The 18412-nt window shown below is 40.3% G+C and overlaps 1 protein-coding gene across 9 annotated transcripts in view; it reads right to left on the bottom strand.

Annotated features, from left to right (window-relative positions):
* The window catches only part of NHSL1 (NHS like 1), a 234445-nt gene that overhangs the window by 61288 nt on the left and 154745 nt on the right, over positions 1-18412 (bottom strand). The gene's annotated exons all lie outside the window — the stretch shown is intronic.

The raw sequence follows: 18412 nt of genomic DNA, 5'->3' as shown, positions 1-18412 counted from the left end.
CAGCTGTGCCTGTCTCCCAAGCACCTGTTATGCTGACTCAACCAAACTGTGTTGGTCACCTAGCTGTTCTCCATCCTCTTGTCCCTGTTTCTGAGTTTTCATTACCTCTCATTTGTTGCAGTTGGGAATAGCATTTAAATCATGCCGCTCCTACTACAGTATATATCGCAGCACCACCTAGCATTGTATCATTATTAAGAATTAGAAATGTAATGCTTTGTATAATGGCAGAGGAGCTGTACAGGCTATGAACCACAGTGTGAAGGGGACAGCTTCCTTACATCTGAAAAATGACAGCTTTCATCACAGCACACTGCCTAGAAGAATAATTTCAATTGTAAAATAATTGCATTGATTAGTTAAACAAAATAAAGGAACTCAGAAATTAACTTCAGAATCTCAAGACAAAGTATGCTACAAGAAATGCAGTAAAAGAGGAGTCATTTTTGGAGGCTTTTAACTGAATTTCCTTACGGTTTTCTGGGTTTTTTTTTGTTGGAACATTCATTTGCTCATACATTTGCTTGGCCATGTGGCCTGGCCCCTCCCCTCTTCTACCTACTTTCATTGTACTGGATGAGATTAGAAAACACCTCATGCAGCAGGGCAGACAATGCTGACATGGTGTATGGCTGCATTTTCCGTCCTTGCTAATCAGAGGTCAAATCCAAATGATAACGAACAGACAAGTCACTCATTATCTGATCACAATATCAATCATCCTAGAATTATAGGAAACAAAAGGACTTACCGGGAAAGAACCCCTACACCTGGCATTTACCTTACAAAATAAGAAAAGAACACAGACACCAGCCATACTACTGCCCAGCTCTACTCAGTGCCATACTAAGAGCAGTCTATTGCTTATCTAGAGCATAATAAAACCACCAAGACAGCCAGATCAAATTCAACTAGCCTGTCTCAATGGATTAAATCTCACCAGCTAAATATGCAAGTAAATCAAGAATCTCAATTATTTTTTTAAAAGTTTATGACTATAATGATATTACACAATGAAACAGCACCACAAATTTCTGCACGAGTTCAGCAGCTGTACTGCTGGGGCTACCAGAAGATGTTAGAGTAATACCTTGGCATACAGTGATGATATATACACACAGCAGCAAGTTACACCAAGAGGCTTTCAAATCTCATAATCAAACAGCTTACATTAAATGAAAAAGTTTTGCTTCTTCAAAGCCATTTAGAGCAGTGGTTCTCAAACTTTTGTACTGATGACCCCTTTCACATAGAAAGCCTTTTAAATATATTTAACACCATTATAAATGCTGGAGGCAAAGCAGGGTTTAGGGTGGAGGCTGACAGCTCGCGACTCCCCATGTAATAACCTCGTGACCCCCTGAGGGGTCCTGACCCCCAGTTTGAGAACCCCTGGTTTAGAGGGACAAAGGAAATCAAAGTATGGTTAACACTCACTCACTCTTACAAAGAAGCAGATGCTCAGGAATATTGCCTTCCCTAACGCTGCCTCTGCACATTTTGAAACATGCAGTGAAAGAGAAATGCACAGATTTTCCAGTAAAGGTATATATACACATACTGAGCTTTCCTACCAAAATTCCAACACTTTCCAGAAAGAAAACTTGCATGCACACAACTACTTACTCTTCTTCTTGAAAAGTTTAATTAAAGATTTCAGCTTTGTGTTGATGAACACCACCATTTCCAAAGTGTCTATCTGTGGTCCTGGAGTTTAGATCCCATAGAAAACAGGAGCAACAAGCAGGTGGCTGGTTTTCAATATGTACTTGCCAAAGCTCTGCAAACCCTACTAACTTTGTCTCTTTCTACACCCCTTCTCCTCCCCCCCCCCCTCTCCCCCCCCCCGTTTTGCACAAGGGTGAGGTTGGCCTTATTGTCCCGGCAGTTAGAGACCATTAACAATCCTTGAACCTGAACGCCTCCTTCTGAAACATAATCCTGGGGGCTGGGAGCAGCTAGTTACAACTTGTGAAGGAAGGAAAAAAGAAAGCCAATCGTTCATATTTGCATATTGAACCAAGATCAGGCTTTTTAACTCAATGCTCATTCATCCAGTTCACTCCCCAGCAAATCAACAGTTTTCCTCTCCTGGTTTCATTCCACTACAAACAGTGAGAATTGTAGATCATTTCCGTTTTCTAACAGGATCTTCCAAAATCCTTTACAGTGTGGCAGAGAGAGAAGTGGATACTTTCATGTCCCTCCTTTGTATAGCCCAGGCTACTTGTGAGTGTATGGAATTTGAACTGGCTGGGACAGTGAGGCTTTCAACTATTGTTTCCCAAACACGCCCCCAATCCCTTCCTCCTATTCCATAGGCAACATTTATGAGCAGCAAGGCTCTACAACTGAATCTCCATGGAGCTGTAAATGAGGGCTGCATTCTCGTGTAAATCAGGATGCCCTTCTTTCCCACCTCTCTTCTCTTCCCCGCCCCCCTTTCTTAATGTCCCAAGACCTGCATTTTAATTATCCCTATCACGGAATTTTTCTTTGCATTTCCTTGCTCTCACAATACTTACAATTACAATAATGGAAACAGCCCAGCAATCTTACATGTTGAATTTCATTCAGTCACATGCTGAGCTGTCCTGATTAGGATCAACTATGAAACTCCATTAACAAAATTAATAATAAGATAATCAAACGATTTCTGTCTAATAAAGAAACTATAATTCAACAAATGACACCAGTACAAGAGCCTGACCTGAAAAGGCTTTTTGAAATACACGTTAACCTCATGACTTTAAATATTCCTGTACATAAGTACATCTACTTTTCTATTTAGAAGTGAATTACTATTTTACTGAAGTTAAAGAGAAAATGCTAAGTACCCCATCAATCCGCTCAGCAGGGCATGCCCCTCACACAATGCTAAGATTCAAGAAGCAAGTCCTCCTTTACAAAGCAAGGCTCCGCAACTGCCTTGGGTTAACAATAAAAGGGTTTTTCTTTGGGGAGGAAAAATAGCAGCAGCAGGGGTGTAAGTCTGCCCCAAAAGCTGCCGCAAGTTCTAGCCTTCACAGTGCAGCATGCAGAAGCAGGTGTTCTTGAGATGCATCCAATTCCCAGCCCTGCTGGTTTATCTCAGAATCACAACTGTGCAGAATGGAAGCGATAATATTTTAAATTCATACATTGCCTCTCAGCCGAAAGGGCCCATAGCGTTTTACAAACCACAAGGGTGTTTAATATCACAGCCACCCTTGGGGGCAGGTCCCAGAGGCACTCTGTCTGGCTCACCACTGAGGCAGTCAGAACATCCTGGAAGAGAACACACCAGAGTGGCAGGTGCTTCAGTACTTGAAAGGATGCAGCATGCTTTCCCCCCAAGCTGGCACACAGGCTGATGCAAAAAAGGGCTGGATGTGGCCTTGAACTTTTTCAGCCTCTCTTTGGGGAATGTAGCACTACCAGTGATACTATGGCTCCCCAATCTCCCCTTGCATCCCAGACGTGCAAGGACAGGGACTGAGGCTTCCCCTTGTGTACATAAAAGGTGCCCTCCACCCTTGCTCACCTGTGCAGTGCCAGCCACATTCTTGCCCTACACAAATAACCACTACTAGAAATGCGGCTGCCTAAGGGTTGGGGGCAAGAGTTGGACAGACAACCAGCATACAGCTCATCTGAAGCAGGTGAACCTCTACCGTTACGAGTTCCACATCCTCGGTTGTCAAGGTCCTGATAAACTGCATAGTACTTGTTTTACCTGCCATGGAAGGATGAAGGGACTGAGCAAACTTTCTGGGATTTCAAGCAGGGGTGCACCTGATTTTCTGGTAAAGATATGCTTCTGGAGGGGTAATTGAGGGTAAAAAAGAGGGAGAAAAGTAAGCAAGAGAAGCAAATTATACCAGTAAAAGTTTGACTTTGCCTGTATAGCTCCATCTACATGAGTGACTTCTGCTAGCGTAGCTATATCGGTCAGGAATCGATATAGCTTGCTACACCCCTGACCAATAGAGTTAAGCTGGCAGAAATCTGAAGTGTAGACCTGGCCTAGATACTGGACCAAATCTAGATTAACTACGTAACATCTGAATTATGTTATTTATCAGCTGATGGCTGAAGGAAACTGAGTCCGCGGTCTCAGTCCTGTTCCTAAAGAACAGGTATCCACATCCCTGGAAATAACCACCATTCTCAGTGGCACCCTTGTTGGCAGTCTCTGCAGAGAAGAGAAGGACTGAATAAGCCTGGAGATTCAACACCATAACACCACTCCAGCCTCTCCAAAGGGACTGAGCAAACTTTCTGGGATTTCAAGCAGGGGTGCACCTGATTTTCTGGTAAAGATATGCTTCTGGAGGGGTAATTGAGGGTAAAAAAGAGGGAGAAAAGTAAGCAAGAGAAGCAAATTATACCAGTAAAAGTTTGACTTTGCCTGTATAGCTCCATCACAAAGCCGTCACCACCATACTGGCACCCCAAGAGTTATCTCAAGACTGAACAGGCATGGAGGCTAAAGTATCCTCCAAATGTGTTTTCTCAAGGTCAGGGGTAGAAACACAAAGGTGGGACAGTTTGGGGAAGCTTATACTGTTACCCTCACCCCAATAATTAAAGGACTTCACCCTCCAGCGCTGTTAATCTAGCAGTCAAAACACCAGCCCTAAAATTAATTTTTTTTTTAAATTAAGACTGTTATAGTAGGACAAGAAGAGCACCATCAATAGCAGGGTTCATGTCACAATCTAAATATCATAGGGGGCTGACCCATAGTTAGGATGCGAGCCTGGACTTGGGAGAGACAGGTTCAATTCCCTAACGTGCCATAGACTTCTTGTGTGACCTTGGGCAAGTCACTTAGTCTCTCTGTATCTTATTTCCCCATCTGTAAATGGGGATAACAGCACTTCCCTACCTCACAGGGAAGTTGTGAAGATAAATCCCTTAAAGGTTATCAGGTGCGTAGGCCATATAAGTAGCTACTCTAAATACAGGTAGGTGTTTGGCAAGTTCAAAAAGTTTGATAAAATGAAAGTAATCATAGAATATTACTCATGAGGTCATCTAGTCCAACCCCCCTGCTCAAAGCAAGACCAATCCCTTGGCAGTTTTTTGCCCCTAGATCCCTAAATGGCCCCCTCAAGGATTGAACTCACAACCCTGGGTTTAGCAGGCCAGTGCTCAAACCACTGGGCTATCCCTCCCCCAAAGTAAAATGATGAAATGGTAAGGGATATTTTATTTGATAAGATCATTAATCCAAGCTGCTCCTCTGGTCCTACAGAATGAAACAACACTGGTTATTTACTTGGGGGGTGGAGGGGTTCAGAGCACCAAGAAAAGACAAGTAATTTTAAAAGTACATAATCTAGTATCACAAATGCCTATTCAGAACCTTGAGAGCAGTGTGCAGAATCGCTGGAAAACTTCTGCTTCTCTGTTTTTTCACCATATAGAAGTCTCTCTGCATATTCAATTTCAGGCAAGTTGAACAGTGCTCTTTTTTGGCTACTGTCAACATAGATTATTTTGTTTTGTTTTAAAGTCTGTCAATAACATTACAACAGTGGCACTGTAGTTTATGATAAAGGACATGAACATGTTTTAAACCTTTGAAATACAGAAGGGCTGTAAATGAGCTGTATATGGAGTGCCTGAAACACTGCACCCATCCCCCTCTTTAGAATTAGGTTTCCGGCTGACCTGTTCCATGACAACCATCTGGGACAGTCACCCTCTGACAATGACAGCCATATAAGAGGTCTGTGCCTGTGAAACTATCTGGAAATATTTTGTTTCCTCAGAAATATTTAAGGCAGACCACTGAGATAGATAATAAAGGGAGCTAACTTGCATTCACTTAATACATGGAACGCTGTCCCACTGCTACCAATCTTGTGAAAATAAGAGGCTTTAAGAACCAAGTGTCAAAACTAGACAAAACTGGAATGTTTATAAACAGGTTTACATCATATCTGTCAAAGGCACTATAGCAATTTTGCATGATGAGAATGTTTTCAAGAAGCGTTGAATGTATTGTGTCCTCTACTATTCCTGCTTATCATACTACATAGGACTGTATTATGCAAAACTCAGAAAATACTTATAAATAAAGTATTTAGTCACCATTTATTTCCATGCAGGCGAGGTTGAATCAACACCCCAAACTACACACACCATGAAGTTCATGCAATGAGTGATGTGCCAAGTTACTATCAGATGTACTTGCCATAGGCTCAAAATATAAATGTTAAAAGTGTAAGAGTTAGCCACCATATTGTTCAGAAAAAAGAAACAACAGTCACAGATGCTTTGGAAACCTTTTAAAAGGAGAGTTTTAAAAGATACAAATGCCAGTTTGAACAAGGAACTGCACTGCGAAAACGATTCCAGTGTATCTCCATTTTACATTTAATAAGTGAAATAATGGAGGAGAGATGTGTATTTTCAACATCAAATTGCATGTTTTTGCTCTTAAGAGACATGCCAGTCACCAAAAAATAAAATATATCAGTGCTACTCTTCTGCAACTCTTATGTCCATTCAATATGAAGTGGTTTCCACACATATCTGAGGAAGGAGGGTATATATAGTATGACCATAGGCTCAGGTTAAGTATACTACTTAGAACTGCTCTCTGAGTCATCTCCCCATCAATCCCTTTAAGCAGGTGTTGCTGACAGAAGGAAACAACGACCGGGCTAAATCAGAATGTTACCCACCATATACAGTCTGAGCACATGTGCCCTGGATCTCCAGTGAGAGAAACAGGAAAATGGGCCCAATCTTCCGAAGTGCTGAGCGCCTCCTCCAAGATATAGGGTGTCTTCCACTTCCATTGATTTCAAAGTTGAAGGCGCTCAATACTTCACAGAATTCGGCCCTTAGACAGAATAGTTTTTTCTTTCAATTAAAAAAGGCTCTTGTAATAGACTAAGGAATACCAAACAGCTTAGGTATGGGAAAGAGTGTCTAGCCATGTCCAGTTTTATTCCAATTCCAGTCACTTTCCCTCATGCCATCAAATATTTGTAACCTTGAGGTGGATCCAAAAGGCTGTTTTCCTTTAGGGTTAATAATTTATAAATTAGAAACGGTTCTTTCCCCCTTGGAGCCAATCATGTCTGGCTAGCTCAGGGTATTTTTCCTGAGAACAAAAGTTAGTAGTTCCCACCACAAAGGCACTCCCAAGTGGAAATACATTCAGCTGCCCTCCTATCTTGAACTCAAGTTGCTCACAATGGCTTCTTTCAAGACAATCTCGCTCTTCATGAAGCACGATACTTCCCCAGCTACTAACAAATTATAATAATTAAATCTGGGATCAGGAGAAGGAGAAGGGAGGGGAGAGGGAGAAGTATTTTATCCAAAAGCAGATATAAAAGAGAGGTCCATGCCCCACTTAACCCACTGGGGAACCATGCCCAAAGGCTCTCTCCACATAAGCGATTACCAAGCAGGTATTGATTTAAAAGATATCACAACAGCTCCCTCATTTATTCATGCTCATAGGGGATTAGGGACTGCAAATTCTGGAAAGGAGGTCGGGGGGAGGTGAAGAATGAGGAAGATGAGAAGGAGAAGCAACATGAGGGTAGATAAGAAACAGACTTTGATCGATCTGATTATCCTATTTAGGCCACAAAACAAGAAAGTTATTTCACTTCAACAGTTCAAAAATCTTCCCTCATATTCTCCAGCTATAGCATATAACAAAGTTGCCAAAGAGAGACAGGCTTTTAAGGCAGAGCTGCACATAGGAAAAATAGCAGTTTCTTCAGGTAGGAACATCTCCAGTCAAATATTGCAAGAATATGAAGGAGAACAGAAAACATTTAGCTACTATGCAACTTTTTAATGTTTTGTTTTAAATTTAGGTGTGCATTTTTCTTTGTTCATTCCTGACCTTAGTTAAGGGAACATTAGCTCACAGAAGTTTGTTTTTTCCCCTGAGAAATATCTTTTTAGATTACATCGGAAAATAGTCTTTATTGTAAATTTCAAAAGTTACCTGTGGTTGATTGTGAGCCTGGGATTTGGTTTATAGAATTGATCAGAATCTAGGATGGCAGTTGAAGAAAAACTAGTTTTTCCAAAATCTTGATCTCCTTCAGATTTATCAGATAAATTCAAGTTTATTGGTTTTCCTCAATCAATGCTAGTGAAAATAAACTATCAGATAGAAAACTTGGATTGGTCTTCTACCTCGGTCTTTTTGTTTTTTTCTATTGTAAGAGATTTTGGGGATGAGTGGGGGACCAACAAAGTCAATCACAAAAACTTCATTTCTGAACTTTTGTCCCACGGTGTCCCTGCATTCATTTCACAAGTCACATTTGGCAGCAGCTATGTATTTGTCAATCTGTAGTAACATCCAGACACCATTTTAAACTAATCCCAGTCTCTCTTTGGGTGTCCTGAGGGGGACACACTTTGTGCTAGTTTCACGTATTTAAAAGTCACAGAAATCATTTGGATAATGTACCTCCATCTCCCCTCCCTACATTGCTCATCCTGACAGTTATATCTATACATGGACCAAGTGGATTTTTCATAGAGTGGAGAGGCGGGAGATCTGAGTTCCACTGACTTTCTGTGTAACCTTCAGGTAAGTCATTGAACTATGTGCTCTGAGAGAAACACCCTCTGTATAGTGGGGGTAGTAATACCTCTCCACTTTTGAAAAGTGTTTTGTGCTGTATAGATGAAAAAGATGTGTAGTAATGATGATATTTTGCATTTACAGTACTGCCAACCACATGATCCAAAAATCATGGCTCAGGCCCCATCAACATCATGAGCCTTAAAAAAATAACACTTTGCCATTAGGTGTTGGGACCTTTAGGATATACATTTTCAAGATATTTTTCTGCAGTAATGAGAGCTAGATGCTTACTTTATGTAAATAAAGGATGAGATTCCCAGGTAGTAACTTCATTCCAGCAATTAGGGTTTTAAGAAAGACACCGAATATTGTGAGACACTTGATAAAAATCAAGAGAACTGGCAACACTGCTTTAACACAAGTACAGTCTCCCTCAGACAAACAAAATAATTTAGCTAAAGTAATGTACTGACTTCATATAAATAGGTGACTTTGTGTTGTGAGAAAGTGCACGGAAGAATCATAATTTACTTAGGATGCCACTGCAAACTGAGGCAACATCCATCCTCAAGTGTCGGCAGAAAATGTCTTTTGCTGGTCAGTGGATGCATTGATCTCATGGCACCAAACACCAAAAAAATTGGAAAACAGAATTTAAACAAGACTTTTGTGTGGGTCAATTCCTCTTAATTAAAATGTCCCTATGATGCCCTTAAAATGAAAGGTTAGTCCCCATAAACATACACTGTTAATTTGTTGAACTTTTTTTAAAAAAATCATCATATGGATGCCAGGGCCGGATTAACCTTTTGTGGGCCCGGCACCAAACATATTTGGGGCAATGGAGCATGGCATGGGGAGGTCAGTTCCCGGAGCGAGGGGCAGGCCGGGGCAATGGGGCATGGCATGGCAGGGGTGGCCCCATTCCACCCAGCCAAGTGTGAGGGCACTGTTTACAAACCGGCAGTCGCCAGACACATAGTGGCCCACCTGACCCTGTGCTGCCAGCATGCCCCTTCCCTTTGGGGACGGACCTGCACCCCGCCACACAGCCTCTTTCCCAACCCCCCCCCCCCAAAAAAAAACCCCACCACCACCTCTCTCACACACACAGGAGAAAAATCTCTTTTGTGAAGTATTCAAGCTTTCACATCCTTTTAGCTCAGGAACAAGAAAGGTTTTTCTCTAGTCCTCAAACAAAAACATGCAAGACAGAACTTCATATTCCTGATATACAAGGTTAACAAAAATAAATGGGGAATACAGGTAGGTGGGAATGACAGACCCTTAAAAAGGAAGGTTAACTGTGCAGGAGGTTAGAAGGGGGACAGACACTCTTATCCCCATTAGTAAAATACAACTATATGCTAACTAACAAAACTATTAAAACTATTTACAATCTTTTACAGGAAAGTTGAGCCAAAGAAGCTAGAAGCTACCAAAACAGTTCTTCCCACACTGTAAGCGGGAACTGAAGAGGCAGTCTGTCCGTGCCGCCACTTATACCCTTAGCTTGCAGCACAAGAAGGCATAGTGCACAGGTGCAGAACAAGAGACAGTTACTGAAGAATTTCTGGTTCTGGGGGGCATGGAACACATGCACACCCACAGTGAATAGCCATAAGAACCAGCACTCAGAGAAGAATTATAATTGATGCCCAATTAGCTCAAGACATTTAGACTCAGCGAATGTACAAAATGCCCTTTTTGTATACCAGTACTGTAAGTGCATTAGCAAGAACAGAGTTAATAATAACAACAACAATGCAGCATTTATATAGTGCTTGATCTCTTCAAAACAACCTGCAAACCTTAACTAATGAATCCTCAAAACATCCACATAACGTGAAAAGAAGGCCCTTTTCACAGATGGGAAAGAGAAGAAAGGTTGATAACGTGTCCAAAACCATATCGCAGATCAGTTACAGAGCTAGGACGACAACTTGAACTGCCGATTCTATTTAGTGCTCTGCTCACACCTCTAAAACAATTCTCCCCTTTAAATGTTGTCTTACCTGGCTAGGGTGGACACAGGCACGGCTGAAGTTGGTTATAAAACATTTTTACAAAAATGTGCTATCAACTAACATGGGGCCAACCCAGCAAGCCTTCTCTACATGGGACCTCTAATGACTTAAATGGAAGTACTGTGCCTGGAGGGTTCAGCATGACTAGATATTGTATTAAGACTGTACTTTAATAAGGAAACTATTACAATTTGAGTAAGACTCACTTAACTTCAAAAATATGTCCCTTGTCCTTCAGTCCCCAACCTAATACACAATGGAAAATCCTTCATAAGCTTTTCAGGTATATAAAAGGCATTGCACGAGTGAAAATTTAAAGTAATCCAGAACTCAGTCTGTCTTTAAAAACATTCATGCCATTAGATTTGCTACTTATATTTTAAAACCTCGCAACCTACACGTCATAGCATCTTCATCATTTCAGTATCAAGTTGATAGGTGCATTATGGACAATATATATTACAGAAAGACATTATAAAACCCTTGAAAATTAACAGCTCCATGACCTTTTACAAGGGGTGGGGAACTCACCTACCACATGAACTGAAGCTGCAGACACTCAGCGTCTCTAAAAGTCAGGTCAACATTTCATAATGTGTGGGTAATTTCAACATAGGCAAAGAGCTTTAAGATGCCCACACGTCAATATATACACTATGATTTCAAGCCTGCCAAGTCTTAATTAGAGGGGAGCTATATACCACACAAACGTGTACACAGACAATTCTGCAAGGACTCTAAAGTAATAATATAGTAACAAATATTTTCAGCTAAGACAGAGTTCACAAAAAACTGTATTGGGCAACTCAGTTATTTTAAAAAGATAAGTCTTTCGTTAACAAACAAGTTGAAAGAAAGGCAAAGAATTACCAGTAGTTAACAAAGAAAGGAGTAAACGTTGGCACCTTTTAATACAGTTTTAAAACTGTAGCATGTTCCTCTTCAGGTTGTATTTTAAAGCCATATACAGTGGTCCAAATTCTACTCTCACTTACTAATGTGACTAACAGGATTGCTAATTCTACATACCAATATTATTATTAAACAATCTGATCTTATACTTAAACGACCCAGGGCAACAAATTAGACACTAGTTATGGCAGTGAACACGTTGTTAAAGTATGTTGTTTTTAAACAATACATATTTTGGTCAATGGCACATACAAAAGCCAGATTAGAGTAGTTAATCAGCAATCTCCGTAGACTCAGGGGGAGGTTTGACCGCTAAAGGAGAATGTTCGATGAGAGCTTTAAAAAAAAAAAAAAAAAAAAAAATCAATGGTGCAAACACAAATGAAGTTTCCACCCTTAGGAAAACTTAATCAATAAAACCTCAATAATTTTGTTTTCAAATGCACTGTGATGTGAAAAAGCCTCTAATTTCTTTGCTCACATTTACGGATGATGAGAAAGACATTCTATTCTTCAGCAACTTTTATTAAGTATTATGAAATATAGTATTAGGTTAAATACAGGATCTCTGGAGTTCACAATCCTCGTGACAAAAAGTGTCACATGACAATATCCTTATTTTATAACCATGCAGACAGTTATCTAGTGCAAAAACACCCTCAAACACACAAACATTCCCCATGCATACAGTAGTTATAAGGAATTACTATTTTACATATAGAGTCCAAAAATCATGCCAAGTTCATTACAGACCTGTAAAGAGACATTCTCCAATCTAATTTGCTTATCACAGCTGGTTTGATTCATGAGTAAACTTTGTAAAAGGATTTTAAGTATAGACACCTAAAATATCCAAAAAAATTCCCAAAGTTTAAAATTCTATAACAGTGCCCATTCCAAGCATCAAGAGATGAAACAACCCTCTCTCTGTGCATGCTCTGAGAACACATTTTTATGCAACACCAAACAGCACTATTCCCTTCTGATGAATGAATCCCATTGAAGACAAGGTAGATAAAATAATCTTCACCAACATCAGACAAGAGAAAAACCTGCACTACACTACAGCTCTCCCTCGGTAACTCTGGGGCAAAGTGTTTGGTTTACAGCAAGTTAAATATACTGCTACAAAACTCTTATCTATTGTGCACTGAAAGAGGGCCTCTGTCTCTGATTCTATTTAATCGGACACTACTACTACCACCATCTGTTCAGTGCTCTACTCACACACTTCCAGAACACCAGCTCACTATCACTGGTCTAGCAATGCCTTTCATGTTCATCAGTCAAATGTTTAACAAACAAAAAGAAAAGCAGGCAGATAAAAAGAGTGCTGCTACAAAAAGCTGAAGGAACTCATTTAAATTAAACAGAGTTGTCAAACTTTCTGTGGAGAAGGGCTAATTACAAATTTAATTAGAGTCTACAGGCCAGAAACTCCACGTTAGGGGCCCCTAACAGCAAGAACACAAAACTGAAGGAAAAACACTTTTTAAAAACCTACTCATCTGTTTTCAGCAAGGGCCGAAAAGCCAATGGCATCTCATTTCCCCCCGAGGAAGGACCTAGGCTAAGACATTGAAAATCAGAGAGAAAAGTTGGTTCCAGCCTTTATATCACCACAGTTTTTAAGTTCTACCACTGCATCCAACAAAGGAAAAGTGTAAGAGATTAATGTTTCTGCTAAAATTGAATAGTAAAAGTTGTCATTTGAATTACTGTCATTAGGCTTCAGAGTTAAAACGTTGAGACAAATGTTGACCCTTTTCCAAATTACTGTTTCAGAGTAACTGTGCATTCCAACAGAAAAGCCTAGTTCACACTTGGAAGGGATGTTTCCAAACCATAAGCGTTAGGAACTGAATTTTAAAAAACAAAACATTAAATTCGACAGACACTTAATCTGTCACAAGGGCCAGATTTTATACATCATGTGGGTCAGATCCAGCTAACAGGCTGGATGTTTGCCATCGTATTGACAAAGTGGGTTCTAACAAGAGATAAGAACTGCAACCTAACAGTTAAGCCCAGTGCTTGAGGGACTTCTATTTTAAAATGACAAATACTCAGACTGAAGCAAATCTCTCTCTGTATGGATGACATATGGAGACTGATTAAATGCAGCTCCACTCTGGTAAGTGACTGCAAAAAATAGTATCATGGGGATTCATATATAGCCCCTCAGTGACTCCAGGTCAGATTATTTGCTCAGTTTAGAAGTAAAACGATGTTTTTCTTACTGCTAAAACTGCAGACGAAGCCAAGGATCTGAAATTCAAGCTGTGCTCTTTCTAGTTCATACATCAACCCAAGTAATCCATACCCATCTTGATATTTTTATGAGATTATAAATTTGATTGCTAAAGATAGTAGTGATGATGTAATATACTTAGACTTTTGTAAGGTATTTGACTTGGTACCACATGACATTTTGGGTGAGTGGTAAATAATGAAGAGAACAGGTCACTGACACGGAGAAATCTGGATCAGTTGGCAAACACCATGCATTTTAATATGGCTAGATATAAATGTATACATCTAGGAACAATGAATGTAGGCCATACTTACAGAAGTGGGGACTCAGTCACTCTGAAAAAGATTTGGGGGTTGTGGTGGATACCCAGCTGAACACAAACATCCAGGACGATGCTGGGGCCAAAAGGGCTAATGCAATGCTTGGATCACAAACATGGGAATCTTGAGTAGGGGCAGAATGGTTATTTGGCATTGGCGTAACCACTGATGGACTACTGTGTCCATTTCTGGTGTCCACAATTCAAGAAGAAGGTTTATATATTGGAGAGGGATCAGAAAAGAGCTGCGAGAATGATTACAGGCTTAGAAAATGTGTCACAGCGATAGATTCAAGGAGCTCAGTCTATTTAGCTGAACAAAGACATGGTTAAGGGTTGACTACAGGGTTAATGACAGTCTGTACCTGCTTATGGGGGACACAAATATTTAATAATGGGTTCTTCAAACTAGCAGAGAAAGGTACAACATGATGGCTGGAACTGAACTAGACAAATTCAGACTGAAAATAAGGCGTAAATTTTTAACTGAGAAAGTAATTAACCATTGGAACATATTACCAAAGGTCATAGTGGATTCTTCATTGCAGGCAATTTTAAAATCAAGATTGGATGTTTTGCTGAAAGCTATATCCTAGGAATTATTTTGGGAAAGTTCTATGGCTTATGTTATACAGCAGGTCAGACTTAATGATCACAATGGTTCCTTCTGGCTTTGGAATCTATCTATTAATTATAGTATTAGAGGGGTAGCCGTGTTAGTCTGGATCTGTAAAAGCAGCAAAGAGTCCTGTGGCACCTTGTATACTAACAGACGTATTGGAGCATGAGCTTTCGTGGGTGAATACCCACTTCGTCGGATGCATGCCACAGGACTCTTTGCTGCTATTAATTGCAATGCACTGCTTTAAATGCTAGACTAGGAGTTATCTTATCTGGAGTTATGAGCAAAAAGCAGATACGTGTTTAGGCAGTAGTATATTATGAGATGTATTCTACCAATATTTTTGGTCTAGTCTGATTAATAATTTTTCTAAATTGAGCAACTCATGTGTATTCATCAAGTTTACTAAACTGAAATATTTTTGGAATTTGTAATTATATATCAGTTACCACACACCTGGATTCTGAAGACATTATTTAAATGTGGTATTAAATACTCAACTAACCTCTTCCCAATCTCTCTTCTTCTGAAAGATTTAATGAATACAAACAAAATACCATTTGTTGATACTAAGGTAGGGCTAAGCCTTTAATACCAAAAAATTTCTATCCTCACTTTGGGGCAGCCACACTGACAGATTTAATCAGCCAAGAACCTCAACGTTTCTGAGTAAGACAAAGCATACTCCAATTCCAGCCCCATCCTTCCTTTTATACAAGCAGGGATTTGGGAATTCAATCAGCCATTCACTTGCACCTCTCCCTTTCCCAGAAAGCTAGAGTTCTACCATTGTCCTTCCTGTTGCCAAGTCAACCTGCAACTTCACTGCTTTAAAAATTCCAGAAGGATGAGTTTCCTGCCCTCCTAAAGAGTCTGCAAGGGGCAGGGGGAAACAGCTAGGATAGGCCTTAGCTCTCCTGCTTTCGTTAGATTTTTTTTAAAGTAGTGTAGCAGTTGTAATTGAAGTATACTGGCCTAGTTTAGACACAGAGGGTAGCAAGTGTCTTTCCAAGAGCGCATCTGTTATGAAACTGAAATTCTTGAAGAGTATATTACATATCACCTGATTTGCCATGCTAAAGTCACTCAGACCATCATTGCTGCAATGTAATCTTGTTTTACAAAAGCACCAGCAGGATCACACTCACTTCAGTTTTATCTCTAGCCATGTGATGTAGCTTGAACACATACTGAGACTGTGGACAGCAGAATACAGGGAAACCAAACCCTAACCATTGTTTAGCCTGGTTCTATAATTAGTTCAAAGAAATCACCACTTTTTAAAATCTAAAGGAATACACAAAACCAGAAAATGTGAATTACAAAAAAAATAAAATAAAAAATACTGTAGCAGTAAAACAGAAAACCAAGGACTGAAAAGCTACCTGAAGATACTTAACTCTGCAATCTGAAAGGAAAACTTGCTGCATTCCAAAACAGCAAAGAGTGAATGTCTAGCACAAGGCAAAAGACTGCCATCTACAGGGGAACCATTGGCACTCATCAATTTGCAATGAGTAGCTATGCAAACTAGTAAGAACTTACTAGACCATGATAATGTAAATCTGGGAGTGAAAGGGAAGAGGTCAATCTTTGCAGTGTACTCATAACCTATATTGTCTGCCTGCCTTAAGACAACTGAGTGTTTTCCAATGGCAGCAGGTGCATTCACAATGCATGAAAAAGTAAATATAGGGAAGCATTTCAGTGTCTTGCCTCTAAGTGTGACAGATTTCATCATCGTGAAAGATGGGTTGACACTGAACACATGCAGTAATCAACATTTTTGCTCTGTGGAATTTTGGGCACAGAAATTCTCAGTGTTCCATTTTTCTCCACTATTTGTGTCTCAGTAAATTTCATTTTCAGTTTTGCAAAAATGGCTGTACTCCCACAGAAAACATGCAAAAATGAAAAGCCATCTTCAACTTTTTAAAAAAGGGCGGCAATGCATTTATGTTCAGAAATAGGTCCAATTTTACTCAGAAACTGTCCTTTCTGCCTGAGAGGTAAACATAAATCTGTAGCAAAAATGTATAAAACCTTCAACGTCACATAGTTTTGTATTTCTTTATGTCTAATCTCTAACAAATATCACCACTCCCTTCCCAAACAATCCCACTCAGATCCTTGTCCCATAAATTAAAATAAGTATAAGAACTAGAGAGAGACCAGACAGACATACAAACAGAATCATATGCCAGGTTTCTTTTTCTAGGTAACGTGGGGGTTATAATTAACAACTCTGAACAAGAGACATGGCTATAATAAATTACCACTCAGACATTCATAAAAATAAAATACCAACTTGTTTTAGTTTTCATCTGCATACAGTCATCAACCAAGACATACCAGTACTTCATTATGAGCACTTGTCTCTCTGTTCAAATCTTTCCAAATTTTCAGTGCGAGTCAAAGAACAAAAAGAGCAGAAGGACAGCACATGGATCATATTAGGATGGTGTGCACACACCAGCACCCTTGAGATTTATGCTCTGAAGATACAATTACTATTTCATTTTCCCCTTTCCTACTGTTAAACAGCCTTCAATGCATTCAGCAACATCTCCCATATGGTTAAGATGAATGCAGTAATTAATATGCAATTAATAAGATAGTGTGATCAACTGCTTTTGTTCAGTGAGGCAGCTGGCCCACATGTCGGACGGTAATTAGACAAATTAAGATGGACCACTTTTGTTTACTGATGAACTGATAGCACTGCTGGTGCTTAAATGTCACCAATCCTATTATATTTTTTTAGTAATACTGAAGGGGTATCAATAAACCAGAATTATTAATCCCCATCCATAAAGAAGGGAAAGGTAAGTTTGATTTCCCTCAAAAATGTTGGCACCAGCTGCCCAGTGAGTTAATGACAGAATTGATCTGATTTCAAGGATGCTGTATCCTGGAACTAACAACGTTTTTTCTTCTTTGAGTGCTTGCTCATGTTGATTCCATTCTAGGTGACTCACAAGCAGCCTCCTCGGAGATGGGCTTGGGAGTTCACGGTCTCGTGGCTTGCAATACTGCTCTGCTGAAGCCAGCATCATCCCAGGCATGTTGAAAAAGCTCATAATGGGACATGAACCTGTGGATGGACGACAAGGTGACCACCTTACAGATGTCCTGGATAGGCACTTCGGCCAGGAAAGCTGCCGACAAGGCTTGCACTCTGGTTGAATGGACAGTTATTCTTGTCAGAGGTGGCACCCTTGCCTGCTCATAGCAGCAGCGAATGCAGGGAGTGATCCAAGGAGAAAGTCTTTGAGCGGACATCATATGACCTTTCATTCTGTCAGCCACTGCGACGAACAGCTGCGTTGATTTGCGGAATGGCTTGGTCCATTCAATGTAGAAGGCTAGTGCCCTTCTGACATCTAGGGAATGCAGCCAATGTTCCTCCGACGTATGTGGCTTTGAAAAAAGATGGGCAGATAAATGTCCTGGCCCATATGAACCTGGGAGACCACCTTGGGCAGGAAGGCCGGGTGTGGATGCAGTTGGACTTTGTCCTTGTAAAAAGACTGTATAGGGTAGTTCTGAGGTAAGTGCCCTAATCTCAGAGACCCTGTGGGCCGAAACTATTGTGACCAAGAACGCGATCTTCCAAGGATGGAGTAGGAGAGAACAGGAAGCCAGAGGCGCGAAGAGGGGTGCCATGACCCAGGATAACATGAGATTTAGGTTCCACGGAGGGCCTGGTTCCCTGACA

Source organism: Mauremys reevesii, linkage group 3, assembly GCF_016161935.1.
Source record: "Mauremys reevesii isolate NIE-2019 linkage group 3, ASM1616193v1, whole genome shotgun sequence".
In the NCBI taxonomy this organism is placed as follows: domain Eukaryota; kingdom Metazoa; phylum Chordata; order Testudines; family Geoemydidae; genus Mauremys; species Mauremys reevesii.
Note: the sequence above shows the minus strand (reverse complement) of the source record. Positions and strands in the feature narration are given on the sequence as shown.